We start from the raw sequence: 22653 nt of genomic DNA on the forward strand, positions 1-22653 counted from the left end.
TCTGTTTTGAGAATATTCTGGATGAGATTCTTCAAATTTTATAATCGTTTTGAACCCAAGAACTTCTTGTTGGTTTTTTAAAAAAATATTTTATTTATTTGAGAGAGAGAGAGAGCATACAGTGGGACAGAGAGAGAGAGGGAGAAGCAGACTCCCCGCTGAGCAGGGAGCCGAACATGGGGCTCGATCCCAGGACTCTGGGATCATGACCTGAGCTGAAGGCAGACGATTAACCGACTGAGCCACCCAGGTGCCCCCTTTTTGTTTTCTATAGATGATCTCATTAAACTAGTTTTATAAAACATGCTTCAGGAAATAATGTAGTCTTTCATCCTTTATAGAGCTATAGAACCATCAACACTATTCATATTCATTCATTCGTTCATGCAGACATTCATTCATGCATGAATGAATGCACTTAAACGGTCATTCAACTCTTTAACTAGCATTCATTCTGATCTAGGCACCAGAGATATAAAGATGAATGAGATAAGATCTCAGTCCCTAAAAAATCCAAGTTCTAGTTTAGAAGATGGACATTCAGATGGATAGATGATAAAACATTGTGGTAAGAGCAATATCGTGGAAATAGATACTGTGTGAGCATACCAAAGAGAGAATAAATTTTCATGTAAAAATTCATGAGTGAGTCCCTTATTCATAAAATGGGGATGATGATACTTCTTCCATAGGATTGTTGGAAGATATAATAGACTACACTGGAAGATACATGATTCATGTAATCTGGTGATTTGTGTTTTGTGGATCTGGGAGCAAGGAGACCATTAAAAGGACCAGTGAAATACTTCAGGAAAGAAGCACCAAAGGTATGAGAAAGGGAATTAACTGTAGGATCAGTGAGGGGTGACCAATGAAAGAAACTTGATGTCAAACCTATGTGAGAAGAGGTCTTGACTAAATGTTCAGGACCAGAGAAAGAGCTCAGCAAATGTTTATGTTGAATTAACTGCCTTGTTTGGGTCACAGCTGGATCTGAAGAGCTGATGGATTCTAGTCTATCCGTGCAGAGCAACAGTAGAAATCTCAGAGATGAGTCAGTTCCCTTTGCTATTTTTAGTGTATTTTCCATTTCTCATCTCCAAACTTCTCCCTCTAGTCTCTGGCTAATTTAATCTCAAAACCCCACGTTGCATTACTCCTGTGAATTGACTGCCCCCTTTGGGTTCTCTCTGTACTCTGAACCCTAGGAAGACATGCCACTGCCACCTTGTAAAGTCAAGTCAGCTGATCAGAACTCAGCATGACTCAGCGCTAGATTCACAATGGCTCTTGCATCTGGCTGCACCTCCCACAAGGCAGGGATCTAACACGTTGTTTTATGATGCTCTTTTGGAAAAGTGAAATACAAAGTATACTATATAAAACCAAATTCTCTTCTCTTGTAAACTGCATGTTAAAAACCTTTAAGTATCAGGGGGAGGTTGGATTTGAATCAAGCCCCAAAATAGCTCTGGCAACTTTCATGAAAAAGGCAATACACATTTATTATGTTTAATATATTTAAACATCATTTGGGTACATTTGCCACTTGTTCAGATTTTTTGGTGTGGATTTTTTTTTTTCTTTAGAATGTATTTGTTACATATGATCTGACAGTAGAATGAGCAAAGGCTGGGGGAATAGAGAACACGTGGGCTTCAGGAGTAGCCATACCTTCCAGCTGTATGTCCTGAATTTTATTGTCTGAGATTTCACTCTCTAGTGGCAGCTAACTGGGAGTGCAGCACATCACTAGGGTTGTCCTTGAACGTAATGAAGGGCATTAGTCAGAGAATAGTAAAGCTCAGAAGCTCTGTCAGAGACCACAATTAAATGGGGAGGATGGTGTCAGTGCTTTCTTGTTGGTAAAATATTTTTCACATATTTTCACGTATCTCAGTGAGACTCATTTCATATATGGGGAAACTGAGGTCTGAAATTTGAAAATCTCTTTCCCAGTGTCACGCATACGGTAACTGTGGAAACCAGGGGGAGCAATTCATGTCTTTTAATTCCTTTAATTACTTGAGCTCTTTCCGCCAGAACATGTGACTTGTAAATCCCTCATTCATTTATTCATTCATTCATGCATTCATTGAAGAATTATTGTTAAAAAAAGGAGTTATTGTGTTCCTATTATGTGCTAGGTATTAGAAGTGTGGTTTTGAAAACTCTCGGTACACTTCCAATGATATTGGACCTTAAAGATGGATTTACAGATGAGGAAACCAAGGCTTAGAATAACTATGTTGTTTTCTTTCAAAAAGCTAATTTGTGGTAGAGGTGGGAAGAGACTTTAGGTCTTTGAATAAGAAAAAAGAAAATTAAAAAAAAAAGCTGCACAGTTGCATAAATGAAATCCTATTTTCCACCAACTTCCATTATAATGGTAGAAATGTTTTATCTTCACTTCTGATTGATTTCCAATAGCAGTGGCCCTGAACACTTCTAAATATTTCCCTTTCCTGAACAGACCCTCTTCCCAGCCAGATTCCTCTGTCTAGTAGATGATTTTTAAACAAACTTATTTGTTAAAAGGAAATCAATATTGGGGGAAAACACAGAATTGAATGAACATTTTCTGATATAAGTCACATTTTACTTTATTTTTTGTCAATTTGTATGTGTAGATGGGGAAAGTGTGGGATGCTTTCTCACATTTGGATTTGTCTATAGTATAGTTTGCCTGCACTTTAAAAAAATATATTTGTGTCAATTTATGTTTATAGGTACAAAAGAATAAACAATTTCTATTTACACGTAGATCTTAGCAAAATTGCAGAGGAAACAATAAACATATAGAATAACAAAACTGGAAAAGATTTCAATCACTATGTCTAGTCATTCTTAATTTTTGGAGATCAAAGTTTGTTTTAAGAATTTGATTAATTATATTTCAATGGAAAGGGCTTTTCATTTTTTGTTTTTGTTTTTACAGAAAAATATTCTAATGAAAACAGCACATGTTGTCTCTAGGAAAATCAAATACACATACAGGCTTACAAAATATTGTGCATAATATCAAAGAGTCCATGGCTCTCTGAAAAAATGTATAACTCTCTAGGGGTCCAGGGACCTCCCAGATAAGAACACAGTCCTACACTGCAAACCCTGGGAGGGCAGAGGCTCTATCTACGGGATTTAATGTCATGTTTGAAGCACTCCAAACTGTGCCTGGTTCATTACGGTTTTCCACAAGCTTTTACTGACTGACCCAATGGATATGACATTAGGAGGGACTGTAGGTATTATTTAATCCAGTGCTTTCTCATTCACATTTTACCCACAAAACCATTTCCTGTAGTGAAACAATACATAGATAATAAATACATAGACCAATAAAAGTAGAACTGTTCTAGAAGAAACTGGAATGGATCAAAGCCCAGCATCTTGTCCATCTCCACTTGCCCCCATTTATAAAGCCTTTGCAGAGGTTTCAGGGAATTCCTCCTTTTACAGGTGAAGAAGTAGAGGCACTACTATATTAATTGCTTAAGGTCAGACAGCAAATAAATTTGCAGAGCTAAGATTCGATTCCAAGCAGCATAATCCCAAATGATGATTTTTATTGACTATGGTGTAATCAAGCCTTCTGAAAAGTTTATAACCTTAAATTGAAAATAGTTGGCAAAACCAACGATCTAAGCAAACTTCCTCAACATACACATGAAGAACGGAGACACATTTTGCAAAGTGGCATAAACAAGATCTCTCAGTTTGGTCTTTTTTGTGCTATGTAGCCTTAGAATATGACGAGCATTTGATTCAACAGATTTACATTTTTCGACCTGATGATGTATTCCAGGCATTTCTAAGTGCTGTAAATATAGTGATTAATATCTGTTTTTAAGGGATTTGCGAGGTAGAAAGGAAGACAGAGAGAAAATAGTTGCAGTGGGACATAATATGTGATAAGATGATACATCTGTTTATCTCAGGTCCCTAACTCACTGGCTGATCTTATTGATTATATTTTCAAAATCGGATCTACCTCCATTGCTGTCAGGTCCAAACTGTCATTCTCTTACCTGGATTATAGTAGTAGCCTGTTAACTGGTCTTTTGTTTTTATCTTTACTTCCCTGCAATCGGTATTCAACACAGTACCCAGAATTCTTTTAAAACATAAGAGAGAGCATGTTACTTCTCTGAGCAAAATCCTCCAATAGCCTCTGACTTCAGAGGGAAAAGAGCTTACAATCACAATAACACCCTTTAGAATCTGTCCCCTGACCATATCTCCTATCTCAACCCTTAATACTCCCTCATTCCACTCAGCCACAGTGAGCTCTTGACTATTGTTTCTCAGACATACCAACTCATGTCACCCCTGGCAATTGATGTTGCTCTATCCTCTACCTGATATGCCCTTTCTATGATTTTGATGGAGCTCACTCCTTCACTTCAATCAGGTCTCAGCTCAAGCATGACTTTCCTAATATAGCTTCAAGGACCTCCAGATATAAACATGCTAATCACAACTCCCATCTGAGTCTACTTCTTCACTCCGTGTGTGTGTGCGTGCATGTGTGCATGTTAAAACTATTTTTTGGAGCAGTTTCAGATTCACAGCAAAATTAAGAGGAAGGTACAGATTTCCCATATGCCCCTACCCACATACAGACATAGCCTCCCCCCTTATCAACACCTCCTACCAGAGTGGTACGTTTGCTACAATTGATGAAGCTACACTGACACATCATAGTCACCCAAAGTCCACAGTTGACACGGCAGTTAACAATTGGTGTTATGCTTTCTATGGGGTTGAACAAAAGCACAATGACATGTAGCCATCATTATAGTACCATACAGTGTATTTCCTCTGCCCTGAAAGTCTTCTGTGCTTTGCCAATGCATTCCTCTCCTCTGCCTCCCCAACTCCTGGCAACCACTGAATTTTTTTTTTTTTAACGACTCTATAATTTTGCCATTTTCAGAATGTCATATTGTTGGACTTACAAACATGTAGCCATTTCAGATTGGCTTCTTTCACTTAGTAATATACATTTAAGGTTCTCCCATGTCTTTTCATGGCTTGATAGCTTATTTCTTTTTAGCACTGTATAATATTTCATTGTCCATGGTCTATTTATACATTCACCTACTGAAGGATATCTTGGTTGCTTCCAAGTTTGGGCAATTATGAATAAAGCTGCTGTAAATATATGCATGCAGGTGTTTGTCTGGAAATCACTTTTCGGTTTCTTTAAATACCAAGAGGAACATATGATTGCATGATTTTTGTATCATATGGGAAGGGTATGTTTAGTTTTATAAGAAACCACCCAACCATCTTCCAAAATGGCTGTGCCATTTTGCATTTCCACCAGCAATGAATGAGAGTTCTATTATTCCACATCCTTGCCAGCATTTGGTGTTGTCAGTATATCAAATTTTGGCCATTCTAATAGGTACACAGTGATATCTCACTGTTGTTTTAATTTGCATTCCCTTAATGATGTGTGGGGCATCTTTTTTTTTTTTTAACATTTTATTTATTTGAGAAAGGGAGTGAGCTCGAGCAGGGGGCTGGGGCAGAGGGAGGGGGAGGAGCAGACTCCCCACAAGTAGGGAGCCCAACGTAGGACTGGATCCCAGGACCCTGGGATCATGACATAAGCCAAAGGCAGATACTTAACCAACTGAGCTACCCAGGCACCCCTTGGGACATCTTTTTATATGCTCATTTGCCATACATGTATCTTCTTTGACAAAGTGTCTGTTAGTCTTTGGCCCATTTTTAAATCAGATTGTTTACTTGTTGTTGAGTTTTAAAATTTCGTTTTATACTTTGGATAACAGTCCTTTATCAGATGTGTCTTCTGCAAATATTATCTGCCAGTCTCTGACTTGTCTCTTCATCCTTCTCATTCTATTTTATCTTTATTAATTACACCTATCACTACCAATCCTTAAATCTGTATTTCTCCATTATCTTTCTTCCCAACTAGATTGTAAACCCTTTGAGGACAGGGACTTTGAACTGTCCACAGCTATAGTCTCAGCACGATGTCCAGTACACATATAGCACTCGATATATATTTAATGTACAAATAAATTATGAATAAATTAATGAGTCAAAGTAGGCATAATGTTTTGTGAGTACTTGCAATTTCACAATGTGAACATTTCTGAGACAGCATGCATTCCTCAGAATAGTTGAAGCTTAACATCTCCTTGGAAAATGTGTAGGTGATCCTGAAATCCAGCTGATGCCGAAGATTGTCTTGTGTCAGATGAATATTCTCTTGGGCAAGTCAGACACTGATCCTCCCTGGCTCTTCTTTGGCAATACGTTCAAAATGGCCAATACAAGACTTGCTCCTATCTATTTATGGAAAAGATATGTGCTTTGAAGTTCTAAAAACTGGAATGGACTCCTAGCTTTGTACTTTAACATCTGCAAGATCTGCAAAACTTCTCTAACGCTGAGCATCCCTGATTTGTAAAGGAGGTGGAATATCTCCTACAAAGATTTGCGGTTAAGTATTAAATATAAAAGTATTTAAAGCACTGCAAATAGCTTTACCATAATTACCCCCAATATACTTAAGAGGTAGGGAAAATGTCTCCATAAAATCACATTTTTCTGCTTCTAGACCCAAGAGTATTTAGGAAGTTGTTATTCTGCATCAGGACTGATTGTCAATGGCTTGGCCACTGGATTTCTACTTGTCCTTTGGGAAGCTCCTTCAAGTCTAATTGACCTCATTTTCAGGACATGTTTCTTAATATTTGGACAACATTTTCATTTCTGTGTTCCATACTCTAATTTCTATTTATACCTCCGTGGGGCAGCATAACAATCTTTCTCCTCCTGTGTGTCTGCCCTTCAAATATTTATGTTGTTAGTATGTCCCTCCTTAGTTATGCTCGATCTATACAGACGGTATTTAGTTCTTTTAATCTTTTCTCATAAATCAGTCCCTCCAGTCCTTTAATCATGTTCCCTGATGCTCTTTGAATCTCTTCCAATTTCTTGACAGCTCTCTCGTGTTGAGATGCCCAGAACTGTTTACAGTATTCTAGGTGCTGTCTGATCAGTCTCACACTGAGCAGCTTTCTCCCCTTGATGGTTCTTGACAGGCTGCCTCTCTACCTGCAGTTCAAGGATGCTGTTTGGAGGCTCCAGTCACCATTTAAACTTGTAGATCTTTCCCCACCATTCATTGCAGGCATCTCTTAGCACCCGTTAGCATTCCAAGCAACCATTATATGATGACGACTCTTCAGAAATGGCAGGCAAAAATTGTGAACTTTATCTTTTTGTGATGAGTGTCAATATTTAAGGGTGTGGACTTTTGGGAGGGTTTGATTACAACATAGATGTTAAGAGGCTTTTCTGTGGTGTCAGACTGCCTGGAATTGACTCAGCTCGAAATGTCTTTGCTGTCTGACCTTGACTTAATTTACCAGTGCCTCAGTTTTTCCTTCTGTAAAATGAGAAAGAATACCTATAAAATGACTCTAAGAAACAAGTGATATATAAGCACTTAGAATAAGTGCAATCAATAAATAATCATTAGCCATGCCATGTAAAATTATTTAACTGAGTTGAATTTAATAAAGTGCACATACTTTGAGTGTACAGTTTGGTGAAATTTGAAAATGTTTACCCCTGTGTAACCAACACACAAGTCAAGATATTTTCATATCCTCAGAGAGTTCTCTCATGCTCCTCAGTAGATCTACGTCTTCCCCCAGGAATCACTTATCTGATTTCCCTTAGCATAGCCCAGTTTCACCAGATCTAAAAAATCATATGAATGGAATCATAAGCTATGCTTTTTTGTGTATCTGACTTTTTTATTCAATGTAATGTTTTTAAGATTTATCCATATCATTGCCTTTATCAAAAGTTTTTTTTTTTTAATTTCTGAACGACATTTCATTGTATGACTAGTACACAATAGTTTTTCCAATCACCTATTGATGAATTTGGATTATTTCCAGTTTTCCACTATTATGAATAATGCTACTGTGAACATTCTTATTCAAGACTTTTTTGAAGACATATGTTTTCATTCCATTACCACAGGATAAGTCCCTGTGACCAATGAAGCCATTGTGAACTAGGCCCAGAACTCCATTTATCACCTCTCTACCATTTGACCTATTGTATCAGTGGGTGTCTTGGAACCCTTGATCTCAATGTCAACTCTTAACCACTATTCCACATCTCTAAAAAAATTGGAATAGTCTCTATTCCCCCCCTGTACAGTTACTCTAGTGTATGGTCCTAAGCTGTGGTGGTCTGTCAAATGCTTAATACTAAGATTTTTGAGGAAAAAATAAAAACAATAAAACCTTGACGAATAGCATTTGCCAGTTTCCATCATGTAAAAAGTCCCATTCATGCGTAATTAAAGCTATCAGCATCATGTTACTGAACCCAGAGTTAAGAGGAGGTATGCACAATTTGCTTTTGATGGGAGCACAGGTTGGCTTCAGTACAGCAGTGGTTCTAAGTCCCTTTGAAGAATAAAATGGGGAAATATATTCGCAGAGTATTATAGGCTTCCTTACCAAGATGATCCTATCTTCCCTTCTCTTGTTGGCCTCAGACCAAAAGCTGAATAAGTGATCATGATTTCCCATTGCAGCAGCTGACATAGTTTTATGATGACCAGCTCTTAAAATTTCTTGGTTATATAATCATGACATGTGCTTGTGAGCTTCCCATTTATATAAGTCCTAGAGCCATCATGATTTACTAGCCATTTCCACAAATCCAAGATGGTTAAATGCCTTCTGAATGTCAACTTGACCCTGCTTCCAATTATGGTCAAACTACCTTGTGTCTGGTGGGGCTGAAACTTGGTCTTTTCTATCTTAAAATTCTATCACCTATGGAGAGACTATGAATCCCAGTTCCATAACGGTATTTCCTAACACAGCCAACCCCAAATAAAAACAAACTGTAAATTGAGTTTCTTAATGATGCTATCATACCACACCTTTAGCATATTTCTCATCTCTTTCTTGAAGAAAGTGTCACCTGGGGTCTCCTTAGGAACAGTTGGTAGTTCACTTGGTAGTTTTTCTGTTCTTACCTAATATATCCTTGCTAATATGTTCACTTACATGGGCTTTCTGACTCCTTCCTCAGTACTTTGCTAAGGCAACTCTGGCATATCCACCTTTTAACTTATGATGATGTTTAAGCTTCAAGGATTCATCTTTGCAGTTCAGTAAGACTGGCTCTAAGTGTCCTTCCCATGATGTTAAATCTTGAGTCATGGGAAAGTGGCCATAACAACTCAAACTCTCCCTTACCCAGCCTTATATCCCCACTTCAAGATTCACTCCCCTATTTGCCCTCCAATCTTCTCAGTATGTATTAGCCAGGTTCTGTTGCTCTTTTTGTTCAACCAGCTACCCCTCCCATATGCCCCTTTGGGCTATGCTAAGATACAACTAGTTATTGGTAAAGAGGCAATGAGGGAAAATCTGAAGGAAGAGCATTATTCTGAGAGGTATCTACTTGGGGGTGATATTTCCAGGCAATGAGAATCTACTGTTCTTTAGCAAGAAGAATGAAGTGCTCCAATCTGGAGAGTGCAGGGTAATCTAGACTGTTCTCTTTCTCAGGAACATTTACCCAGATAACCACTTTCCAAGTGTTTGAGTTCCACTATTTATCAGAGCACTGAATTAACATAAAAGATCTAATGGGACTAAATGTTCCATCTCCTTTGTAGTTCCTTAGAGTCACTGTATCCCTAATATCAGGTCTGATTTTCATGATGGTCTGCCCTCTGGCTGCTGGAGATGAGCAAGTCATGCTAACTTCCTTCTTTATTACTCTCTTTTAAGAGAATTTTGATTTTTGAGAAAAGTATCAGCCCTACTTCTTTCTGTGTTGATAATGAATCAGGCTTTTTCTAGATTAGAAATATTGCCATGGAGGTTTCCTGGCTTTCACAGGGCCCCCTGTGCTAATAGTGATAAACTAAAACTACATTTTTTATCCTCTACACCTCTAGGGCATTTACCAAAATATATCCAATCCCAACACTCTTGGAATTTCATTGTCCCCATCCTAAGTGCTAGAGCTGTTGTGTTATCCAGCCCTTCCTCTTCCATCTGCATCTTATTTCAATTTGCCACAGGTGGATGACCTAGTGATTGGGATGCCACACCATGGCATGGTCGCCACCACCTTACAAAGCAGCAAGCAGCCCCTGGATTTAGTCTGACCAGTGGTTGTTTCAATTTCAGAATACCATCCTGAGGGTTATTTTCTAGACACGCTTCTGTACCCCGAAGCCGATCCTGAGATAGTGACTGGGAGCAGGTAGTTCATTTGCAAGATAATACCAGAAAGAACCCGCAGGAGGGGTGGGGAAGTGAGAGAGGGAAAAGAGAGAATATTCTTTAATGGTTAGGTTACCCCTGCAGGCTACTGGAGTCCTCGGAGTAACTATGGAATGTTCCTGGGTGTTGTCTCACCAAGGGATGGGGAAGCTGGGTATTCATCGACCAGCCCCCATCCCTCATTGCCTCATTGGTTAAGGGTTGCCCCTGGGGACATTAACTCCTTGACGTTTCTGGTATGCTCTTGGCTGCTGGCTGACAAAACTCCTGTGGTTTTGGTTAAAGGCAGGCAAGAAAGCAGAGAGATGTAGGCCCTTGAGTGAGGAAGTGCGTAGCATCATGGAAATCATTCACTTCAATTGCAGAGGTCCAAAGTGATACTGGGTGGGGCATCAACAGTTGTCTGAAATAAAGATTATCTGAAATACTGCATATTCAATCTCAGAAAAGTGTCTGATACATACTAAACACTGTTATCGCACATCACCAATATGATTTTTACCTTTGCCTGTGTTTTTACACTTTATCTCCCTTACTTAGATAACACACAGACTCTGGAAAAGAATCTACATTGTCTTCATCTCTGTGTTCATGAAAATGCTTAGCCTCATTTTTGGTATAGAGTAATTGCTTAGTAAACATCATTTGAAGGAGTGAGTGTTTTCAAGGAGGTGAAATAAGGCAAAGGGCAACCTGTTTCTAGGACAATGATAATTAAGCCTATAGCGGACAAGTGGGTCAAATATGGTTGAACAACAACAAAAAGCCGTGGTGGTGGACTTGAAGTCCAATCATGCTTCAGATCGTGACCCTGACACTTCCTAGCCAGGTGACTGTAGGTCACTCCAAGCTGACGCTGCTTCCTCATTTGTCCAGCAAGAGGCATAGTGTTCTTTTCTCAAGACTGGCTTGTGGGGACTTTAGTTCAAGGTTGCTAGGAGAGTGCACAGCAGCTTCACCCATGCTTCCCTCTTTTATTTCCCTCTTTTAAGAGTTTTGACAAAAAAGCCTCACCCGCACTTTGGATTCTGTGCTGCTAATGAGCCAGCCTCCGCAAAAGCAGCCTCTTCAGAGCATAAGTTCATGGGATCGGAAAATCCTGGATTCCAATTGCAGTCTTCACCATTATTAGCCAAGGGGCCTTTCTGACCCTCATTTTCCATACCTGTAAAACAGGACTCGTGATATTATCCGCCTCCTGTGAAGATTCAGGATCCAGTGTTCTACTTAACGCTCGGTATACTGTAAACACTCAATAAATATTTGCCGTGGTTTTGTGTCAGTCATCCGACTGGGGGCACAGTCATTCCATGGATCTTCAGTGTGGCCAGATCTTCACAGTGATTTTGTTCTTCGGTTTCCCCTGGTAACTTAGGGATCACAGTGGTTCTTTTGTGGGTTTCTGTTCAGTCTCATTCTGTTTTGGGCACATACTTCTCTGAGTCCTTAGGATGGCACTTGATGAGAGCAAACTTGGAGATTCCTAATAGTTGTCAACAGGTCAAGCCTGAGAGTATGGAGAAAGAAAAAAAAAAAGGAGAGAGAACTACTGAAAGTAGATAACTATATAAAGGAAAACAAGGGAACTTTTTGTGTGGAAAGGTTGAGTGAGTAGAATTTATTTATAACTGAGTTATTATCTGTGTCTCAGACTGCATCCAGAAAGGATTTAGTGTTGCTTATGATGAAGCCTATGTGGGAAAAACTTGTTGAGATAGAAATAGGGAAAAATTAATCAAAAAGAAAGAAGAGTACATAACAATGCTCAAAACCCTAGATGAAAATAATTAATATATTAGGCTTTTCACATTGGTTATCCGGTGACCAAGAAAACAAGAAATTGGATAGAAGGGATAGCAACCTGTTATCAAAAGAACACCCCCCCCCAAAAAAAATCAGGGGGTTTGGTTGGAGACCTAGACTTCCAACTGATAAGCAGTGAGTTTTAGGCAAGTTACTGTGTGCTACCCAGCCTTGTTTTTCCATGTATAACGAGGTTGTTGGAGTTAGTCTTTTTCATTATTTTCTTCATAACCTATCGCTTTTATTTCTTCAACAAAATATTACCCAGACTCAATTTATCAATAGATAAAAATGGAGATGGCAGGATGAAGAGGACATAGGGTTCTTACCTCTGTTTTACAAACAGTAGTAACCTCAAAGTCATATTCAGAGAGACCCTTAATTAGAGAAGCATTGGTCAACAGGCTATATCATTCCTCCACTATTTGTGATGAGCAATGTATATGTATGTAGTATTGGGAAACATATTCACAATGTATAATATATCCATTCACTTAATGAAGAAATCAATAGAATATTACATAGAGTCCGAAACAAATCTCTTAGGTCCATGTCAAGTGGTAAGGGTATGGTTGCAAAAGAAGCAGACACGCTTCTCATATTCCTGTAGCTCGCAGTAAAGATAAACCATTGGCCAGGTAATTTAAAATGTGGTAAGAGCTATAAAAAAAGATGATTTTTTTTTTTTTTTTTTTTTTTTTTTTTTTTTTGGTGCCAGGCACCAAACAGGCATACCTTAGAGACACGTGGGTTTGGTTAAAGACTACAGCATTAAAGTGAGTATGACAATAAAGTGAGTCAAGTGAATGTTTTTTGTTTGTTTCCTAGTACATATAAAAGTTATGTCTGCACTATACTGTAGTCTATGGAGTGTACAATAGCTTTATGTCTTAAAAAGAACAACACACATACCTTAATTTAAAAGTACTTTAATGCTAAAAAATGCTGTCATCTGAACTTGCAGCGAGTAGTAATCTTTCTGCTGGTGGAGGTTCTTGCCTTGATGTTGACGGCTGCTGATCAGGGTAGTGGCTGCTGACGCTCGGGGTGGCTGTGGCAATTTCTTAAAATAAGACAACAGTGAAGTTTGCTACATCGATTGGTTCTTCCTTTCACAAACGATTTCTCTGTAGCATGTGATGCTTTTGGATAGCATTTTACCCACAGTAGAACTTCTTTCAGAATTGGAGTCGATCCTCTCAAACCCTGCTGCTGTTTTGTCCACTAAGTTGATGTAATATTCCAAATCCTTTGTGGTCATTTCAACCATCTTCATAGCATCTTTACCAGGAGCAGATTCCATCTCAAGAAACCACTCTCTTTGTCCATCCCTAAGGAGCAACTCTTCATCCATTAAAGTTTTATCATGAGATTGCAACAATTCAAATATAGTAATAATGAAAAAGTTTGAAACATTGCAAGAATCACCAAAATGTCACACAGAGACAATGGGCAAATGCCATTGGAAAAATGGCACCCACAGACTTGCTCAATACAAGATTGCCGCAAACCTTCAATTCGTAAAAAGTGCAATATCTGCAAATCACAATAAAAATTAGGTACACTTCTGTATCTAGTAAAGCCTACCAGAAGAAGGTAGGAACAATTTTAACCAGAAGAATTTTAAATTCAATGCTAGACTTTTTTCTCCCTAAGACAAAGTATAGCACTTTGTCACTAAGGAACACTTGACCAGCAGGATTCCTGGAAGTACTCAGGATGAAAATCAATTCAGGTTAATGCCTACCCTAATAAGTCAAGGTGTTCACTCTCTGGAGACGGGGTCAAGTATGAAGACAAATTTCTGCCATAATAGTCTTTGATCTTACCAAGCCCGGGCAGCCCTTGTCTCCATCTGTTTAGCTCTAATAAACAGCAACATGCCTGGCACATGGTACTTAGTAAGTTGCTTCTGTGTGTTTGTATCTATTTCTGTTTGTTTCTATTTCTTTTATTCTCCAAATAAATAAAAAGTTATTTTGAGAATTTTCAACTTGTGAAAACAGCATTGATATGATCAAAAAAAAGTTACGCGAGACTAGGGAAAGAAGAGAAGCGTGTTTATACAAATGAGCATAAAAAGAGCCCCTAATCCTCTGTGTAAGAAAGGTAAGGAGTTTGGCAATATGTGGACATGTGATTTAGAGTAACCAGACTGTGCAAGATTTGAGCAACCAGAAGGTATGTACAGGAACTCAAGGGTGGCTATGCTCACTGAGACATGAAAATCTAGAACTCCTTTTTAATGTACAGACACAAAATAATAACAAAGAAGAAAGAGGGGGGAAAGAGGTGCACTTGTATATAGTTAGATACCCAAATGCACAGAGCAACGCTAGGTCTGTGCACATTCACGATGGAAACGCTTAACCCTCAGCTCACTGATTTGCCCTTTCTTCCACAAACATTCATTTAGCACCTATTCCATGTCATGCTCAGGAGAGTACTGGGGGTTAAAATAGCAAGCAGTACCATCACCCCATTCTTAGAGGCTGCTCTGCTGAGAGATGGCACCTTTATCAAGTGTCAGCAAGGGAACCTGGCATTTATCAGGGTGGGTACTGCGCCTTGCTCTGCTGACAGCATGGATTCAATACATGTCATCCCCACTGTGCTAAGACGTTTTAATGGCTTGCACTTTCCTCTCTCTCGTCACCCAGGCGACCTTGTCTTTCTTTACTCTTCAGCCCCTTTTCCCATCCCCCGGTTGTTCTTCTTCACATCTCCTTTGCACCAAGCTGCCTAGGTGTGTGACTTTCAAGAAGTTACTGACTCTGCTTCCGCATACCCATCCATAAAATATTGGAATGACTACATTATCCCCGAAGTCTTACCCAGCTTTGTGCTAAAATTGTGGAATCCTTGCTACGGCTCTCATTGTGATGTTGCTTGCCTTCCCCTCAAAAGGCAGAGCCTGAGACAAGGGCTTGTGTGGAGGTGGTGTAGTTTCAATCATTCGATCATGTAGTTACGTGCATGGAGGGTCTGAAAAAAAATGAAACGGGAAAGGAGGGAAAAACCAAGCTTGGAAGGTGCAGGAACTGTGAAATGGAGAAAGAGAGGGAAAGCAGCCAATCCACAGGTGACTGAGCTGGTTACTATTATGGGAAAACAGAGTGCAATCCTGTTGGCAATGTTCTGAGGAACTGTATGGAATGTGCTTGTGAAATGTCTGAGACTAAGAATGAGGGAATATTTACCCACGGCTCCTGTCCCACTGGTCAAATGTCACCCCGGAAGTGTTGACACCTGTACATTTCGCACTCTGTGCGGGCACCCCCATGGCTGATCAGGCTCCTACAGGGGCTCCATGTGACTGAGGCAGATAAGGCTTGGGAGAAAAAAAATAAGAGATACGCAGTGCAGCTAAGATCAGGAGCTGTTAGACTACACCTGAGTACAGCTGGTTGCTATAGCAAAGACCAGAGAAAATGATGGGATGAGAGAATATGAGACGGAAAAATAAATAGACACACAAGCCATTGCATTCTTCAATGTTTTCCAAGTGTCAATATCAAGAAATTTTAATTTTTTAAATCAGCTTTACCAGGGCATTGCATGTATTGGAACTAAGTAAAAAAGAAAAAACCTGGATATCCCCCATTTCCACAAATGCACAGGCTGGTTGGTGGAGTGAGCTCCACTGTCCATCCCCTTTCCAATTCCACTTAGGTCTATCATATTAACAGTTTTTATTAAAGAAATCTACAATGCGTCAGGCACTGCGTTGAGCACTTTCCATACACTGTTTCTTCTGAGCCTCAGATCAACACGATCCTCCTAAATTAGTACAGATTTTCCCATCTTACAAATGAGGACATTAAGGCTCACAAATGGGAAATGACTTAATTCCATTCACATAATTGATGGGTTCGACTGGGATTCAAATCCCCATATATCTCTAAAGCACAAGCTGTTCCCTGGTTTCGAAACCAACTCAGTGGGCTCTCAGGATCAGGTGTATGTCTCCTTTCTAGCTTTGCATTCCTGCCTGGTCTGGAGACTCCGTTCAAACTGTAGCCTGCCTGGCTTGAGCCTTGATATTCTGCCTAGTTACTTGTCAGAGAGCCTAGCCGCTTGACCTTATCTGCCAGTTAAGATATATCTGATATCAATATTAGCCCAGTTTTGAACCCGAAGCCTCACAATTTTTGATTTCTACTTTTTCTCATTGGAGGCCAGCCTATAATGGAATCAAAACCCCACACTAATCCTTCCGTATTCCATGGTGTTTCTATTGCATTGTCTCTTCTGTCATTTCAGCTTTCTCTTTACACACTCCCTTCCCATTATCCATAATCTATTGAAAGAATAAGATAAGGGAATAGCAGAGAGTGACAGGAATAAACTGGGAGCGATATTAAACATGATTTAGAATCAGAAAATCAGGGAATCTGATATTTGAAGGGAAAATATCAGTCTGTCTCTGTACCCATTCCCTCCTTCAATGTACCTGTCCCTTCTTGACAGCTTCTTGACAGTCCATCATTCAGTGCATTGGAAAATCATAGCTTACCTTCCTCAGTCCCTCCCCCAGAGGGTACCTGTGTACAATGCATTTCCTTCCTCCCTAGACGGACTTGACTGCACCAAGGCCAGATATGATCCTTGCTAAGCCTCCCTTGGGAAAGAAACAATGGGGAGAAGGGAGGCTGGGAAGAAGTAAGGCAGGGGTGAGGAAGTGTCATTTTCATGTGGTAAATAAGAGCACATAGGTCAAGGGAGCAAACACCAAACAAAGATTGTTGATGTGATGAGAACAAGGAAGGAAACATTTTAATTAGAAAAAAATAGTGATAGTTGGGAAAGATTTCAATCAGCCTCCTGTACCCTATCCCCAAATACAACCCTATACTCTTCACCACCTACATCTCTGTCCTTTTTCTTATTAGTGTTGCTTCTGGAGTTTTCTGTATCCACCCCCCTCTCGATTTTGTTTTTTTAAATGCAAATTATCATGACAGATGTATCTGGGCTGTGTTTTTGATAACATGAAATTCTCTGCCTCCTGAAATTCTTTCATTTCCCAGTAGATCCAATTGTTATAAAGTGGGGTATTTTTTTGTTTTTTGTTTTTTTTTATGCTGAGCTGAAAGCAGTTTCCTCAAAACTGCCACTCATTGGTTCTGTGCCTGCCCTTTGGGAGCAAATAAAACCAGTATAATCTCTTCTTTATATGCCTGCCCATCCAGTAGAGAAGGAAACCAACCTTACTGTTCTCTCTACTCCATAAAGTTTTGTTTCCTGAGCTAAATATCCCCAGTTCCTCTTGTTATTTATATGTTGTGGATTGGAATCCGGTGCCTATGCTGATCACTTCCCTCTGGTTACACCACAAATTATTATGTCTCTCTCATTTCCAGACTCAGCTGGCCCAATGTATCACGATGTGGGTCAATTATATCCCTGTCCCTGGAGTCTTATTTCCATTACTACAGTCTAAATCTCCTTGAACCTAAAGATACGTGTGTGTGTGTGTGTGTGTGTGTGTGTGTGTGTGTGTGTGAAAATGACAGAAAATAAGGGCTCATGAAACTTGGATAGAGGATGTAATGGAGAAAACCACATGCATGTGACTCCAAAGTCAAGCAGGTCTAATACTGCATGGCAGTATTATGTTTGACATCAGACATGGCCCAACAGGGGAGAGGAATATGCTTCAACAGTTAGATGATTATGCTAATACAAACTGGGATTTATGTTTGTCTTATTCGGGACTGAATTTGATGCGATTGCTGCCGCTGCTTCGGTGCTAGGTAATGGAGGCTGAAATGTATTCCCTCAAAGATCCTCCGGGAGCAGCCACCTGGGAGTGACAGAGAGAGTCACTGGGTGTCACTGTTGAGTCATATGAATGCAGCTATCTGCTTGCTTATCGAAGTCTGGTTCCTTAAAGAAGCTGGGAGCTGCTTCTTTGGGGTGGCTGCCAGTCCCGTTCTTGTTAGCATCTCTTCATTAGGGTCAAGATAGATTATCCCTCTCCCTGCTTCCCCTTGCGACGTAGCGGGTCAGATGTGCCCCTGTCAGTGTGGGCCTTAGCTGCCTCAGCTGCTGCTTAATGAGCTGATGTGTCCTTGAATCACCTGACAGTCCTACAACAGGGGTCTGCTCTTACGTACCAGCTCAGCAAGGGATCACCCCCACCAGCAGACAAAAGAGATCTCCCCTCACACCCAGGACTTACGGAGCCTCACCGCTCTCTTCACAACAGACAGACCCTTCCATTCCACAGTTAAGAGTTTGTTTTAGATGCAGATATACATGATTCCGGCCTCGGGGAAGAGTCAGTGGCACATTTTCAGTTTTTCATGGGAGTGCTGATTTTGATAGAAATAAGGACAGGTGGTGTTGTAGGCGCCTAGTATGTTACAGGGCGAGGAGAGAAATTGGCCAAAGATAGAAAAACGAAGGATGGGAAGGCTAGGAGATCTAGCAGTCTTCTGTCCAAGAACCGGCCTTGTTACTAACCCAGCCTGATCTACACATAAGTGATGAAATTCTGTTGCCTCGATGACTGAATATCCTTTGTAATATGGTTATTTAAGCCCTTTGGCAGGTGTCTTTACTCCTTCTAGGAGAACTTAATAAAAGCGCAAATGCCAAAGTCCCATATCCCAAGAACTTTTCCTAGATATCTGAGGAGAGCCCCAGGCATCAGTATATTGATAAATTCTACGAGTTATTAAACCATATACAGAGAACACTCTGCCAGGACTAGTCTATAGGTTATATGCTTTGTGAAGATTGTGCATCACATTTATTCATTTATCATTTATTTATTTATTTTCCTTCTGGAATTCAATACTGTTCTGTGTCCAAAAAGATCCTTCCAAAATGCAGGTATGACCACTCTGTTCTGCCCCTTTTAAATTCCCCAGTGGCTAATCACCACATATAAGCCATTTGGTCCTATCATTTGGGCCCATCCTCACTGGGCCCGACTTATTCCAGGCGGGTACCTTTTCCATCCCCAACGCTAATTCTGCTGTCATACTCTGTGCCAGTGGTTCTTCACTTGGGTGCACACTGAAATCACCTGGGGGAGGTTCAGAAACACTGATGCCTGAGTCCTACCCCCAGGGATCCTGTGTTTCAGTTGGTGTGGGAAGGGACCCAAGCATGCATGGCTTTCAAAGCTCCCCAGATGATTCTACAGGGACACAATTTGAGAAACGCTATTCTGTGATAGTCATCTTCCTAGAACACACCTACCTCTTCTTAATCTCCTTTGACCTACCCATAGTTCTTGATCCTTCTTGGTTCAACCCTCACATCATCTCCTTGATGAAACCATCTCTGAGCCTATTCCTCAGCCAAGTTAAAATTTTTCTCCGACATTCCACAGCATTATAGGCATACAATAAGATACTGGATTAGAAATACATATGCCTTTTTAAAAAAATGTTTCTAGACTGTAAGCTAACTCTGGGAAAGCAAATGGAACATTGTTGTCAATATGTTCCCAGCACACAGCCCAGAGCCTAGCACTTATTAGGTGCTCAGGAAATATGTGTAGGACAGCAATATTGATGATGGAGATCACGAATGAGTTAATGAATGAATGATCAATGACAATGATAATGTCTAACATTTATCAAGGATTTACATATATGGCTAATACAAAGTGTTATTATCTCATTTTACACTCACCAAAGCCCCACAAGAAAGACTGATCCACATCTTACCGATGAGGGAACCCAGGTATAGCAGTGCTAAGTACGTGCCACAGCCATGATTTGAAGCCTGGTCTCTCTGACTCCACTTTTAGTTAGTCTGATGATTGCCTCCAATAAGAGAAAGGTAAAGATCGGTAACCAAATTTTCTCATTGTAGCTTTTATTGAACTTCTTTTGCCAGAGAATATATTAACTCTTTAAAGACTTCATCCTATTTAACCCATACAACAACTCTATAAATGAGTCTTATTGTTCTCATTTAATTGAAAAGAAAATCAAGTCTTAGAAAGAGGCAAATTCCGGCAAGGTCCTATGGAAGTACGACAAAGGATAGATGAAATCCTATGGCTTTTTGGCTGTCTGGCTTCAACATCCAGAATTATTCAATATATTACAACAGCCTCATAATGATGAGGAAGACAGGGGGAGAGAAAGAGAGAGAGCTCAGATATATAAATGACTCTTTTGGTCTTACTTTCATGGGAACAAAATACCTCAAAGATAGTTTTCTTTGTCTCTGCTCCCCAAACACTTAGCACTTTTCCCCAAAGGCTCACTGGGACAAAAAGGCAAAATGACTCCTTTTTTTTTTTTTTTTTTGAAGAGATTGATCAATTATTCTGAGCCTACCAAGGGTATCTGAAGTGTGACCAAATTTTTGTATTGATGCCCTTGCAATTTCTTTCTTTAGACAATCAACACAGAGTGTTAATGCCCAGGGGCTTAGGGCCTCTTTCTTTTCCTTTTTTAAAGGATGGGCACCTGAGGCCCATAGAGGAAGGACTTGTGAAGATCACGCAGCACAACTGTGGCCAGGACCCTGTTCTCCTTACCGCCCAGTTCAGTGTTCTCACCCACACGTTGACTCAGTGATTAAAAAAAATCATTGTTAAACATGGTGGATATTATAAAAACAACTTGGGAGTTTTTAGTTGTAAAGTACTCTAAGTGCCAAACCCAAGGTATTTTCATTGCCTATGACTACCACGTAACAAGGCCATTTGCTCTGTGGGATCTTGGTAATAGGGATACGTAGGAGCAAACAGAGGTAAGGTGCAGCTTCCTTTCCCTCACTAATGTGAACAGATGGTTTAAAATGGGAAGTGGCTACTGGCTGCAAAGCAATGTGAACCACTGTCTCCCTGCTGAGGGAAGACAATATCCTTTGAGAAAGAGTGGGGGAGACATCTGGAAATTCCATAGATGAGCCCTGAATGAAGACAGGTCAAAGTTGTGGGAAGAACATCAAAAGGAGAATAATGCTTCCAGGGGCCACGACTTTAGGAATGCTGGTGAAAACCTTCTGCACCCACGTTGTCCCGTGTACCATATGAGAGTTAATATTTGCCCGTCTGCAAACATATCAGGTCCTTGCATAAATTTGCTCATGGCAGTTCCTCCAGTCTGTTCTCCTTCTTATTTCTTTGACCACCACCATTTCTCTCATCCTCAAGCATGACAGTGTGGTCGCTTTATAAATCTTTCACCAGTCTTCCCATAGGAAGATTGCTTCTCTCTCCTTTCCAGTGTTTGCTGCCTGTATGTGTTACAGCTTCTGCTGCAGCATGCTTTTATTTGTGATTGGCTATCATGATATCTACCTCTTCCTCTAGATTGTCTAGTCCTCCTGGGCAAGATCTATGTTTCGACCACTCCTCTTTCTTCCAGTGGAACCTCACAGCTTGTTTGGCATAGAATAATTTCCTATTCAACATTGGTTGAATTGAGTTAAATTGTGAGCATAGATGCTACCTGCATTCTCCCAGACATCAGATCTAAAAAATGTGGCATCCATATCTGGATTATTTGGGGGAATGGCTGGAGAAACTGTTTAAAAATTTACCATCCTATGCAAAAGGATATGGAACCAGAACTCCTGTAGAGGAGACTCAGGTCAGGGATATATCAGATCACCTTTCTGGGCCTCAACTTTCTCATTTGTAAACTGGGGATCATAGCACCTGGCCTGGCTATTTCACAATATTCAATGAGATTACATTTAAATTCCTTTTGAAAACTGTATAGTACTATGGGCAGATCAAGGTTGAGTATTATTTTTATTAATATTATAGTTATTATGACTACATCATAAATATCTAAAGTCTCCTGTGCTTTAAAAAACTATAATTCTTAACTCCATGAATTTTTGAGTGACAATGATAGATGAGAGATACTTGAATTAAAAGAAAATGACCACGGTCTCCCTGAAAATTCCCTAATGAAGCAAGAACCTAAGTCTGAAATTTCTAGGATAAAACCAGTAACAAAAACGAGACATATCGGAAGCTTGGGGTGACATGTTGAGGGCTTAGGAGTAACAGCAGAGATGAGAATGGAACTGGAGGTAGCAGAAAATTCTCTTAAACTGACATTAATCCTTGCTCCTCCCTGAAACCCTTTGATGTACCTGCTGATGGTCCTGTCTTCAAAGAAGGAGTTCTCATTTCAGTGACTTTGACACATACTCTAAGAATTTGGATGTGGATACAAAGAAAAGCAGGAGAATTGGTTCTATAATGGAACTGAGCCCTGCTTCTCTTTGAATGTAACCTTGAATAATTTATTTCTGCTATCTGAATCTGCTTTCTCATCTGTAAATTGGGGCTACAAATAGAGACAGTAGCTGCCACGTACTGAAGAACTCTTAACATTTCCTAACTCTGAGGTAGTTACTCTGTATCTCTTTGTATCTCTTTCTTTGCTGTGGACACTCAGACCTAGGGAGCTTAAGTAACTTCCTTGACTCAAAAAGAAAAGAAAAGAAAAGAAAAGAAAAGAAAAGAAAAGAAAAGAAAAGGAAAGAAAGAAAGAAAGAAAGAAAGAAAGAAAGAAAGAAAGAAAGAAAGAAGAAAGAAAGA

The sequence above is a fragment of the Ursus maritimus genome, unplaced genomic scaffold (assembly GCF_017311325.1).
Source record: "Ursus maritimus isolate PB19 unplaced genomic scaffold, ASM1731132v1 scaffold_17, whole genome shotgun sequence".
NCBI lineage: Eukaryota > Metazoa > Chordata > Mammalia > Carnivora > Ursidae > Ursus > Ursus maritimus.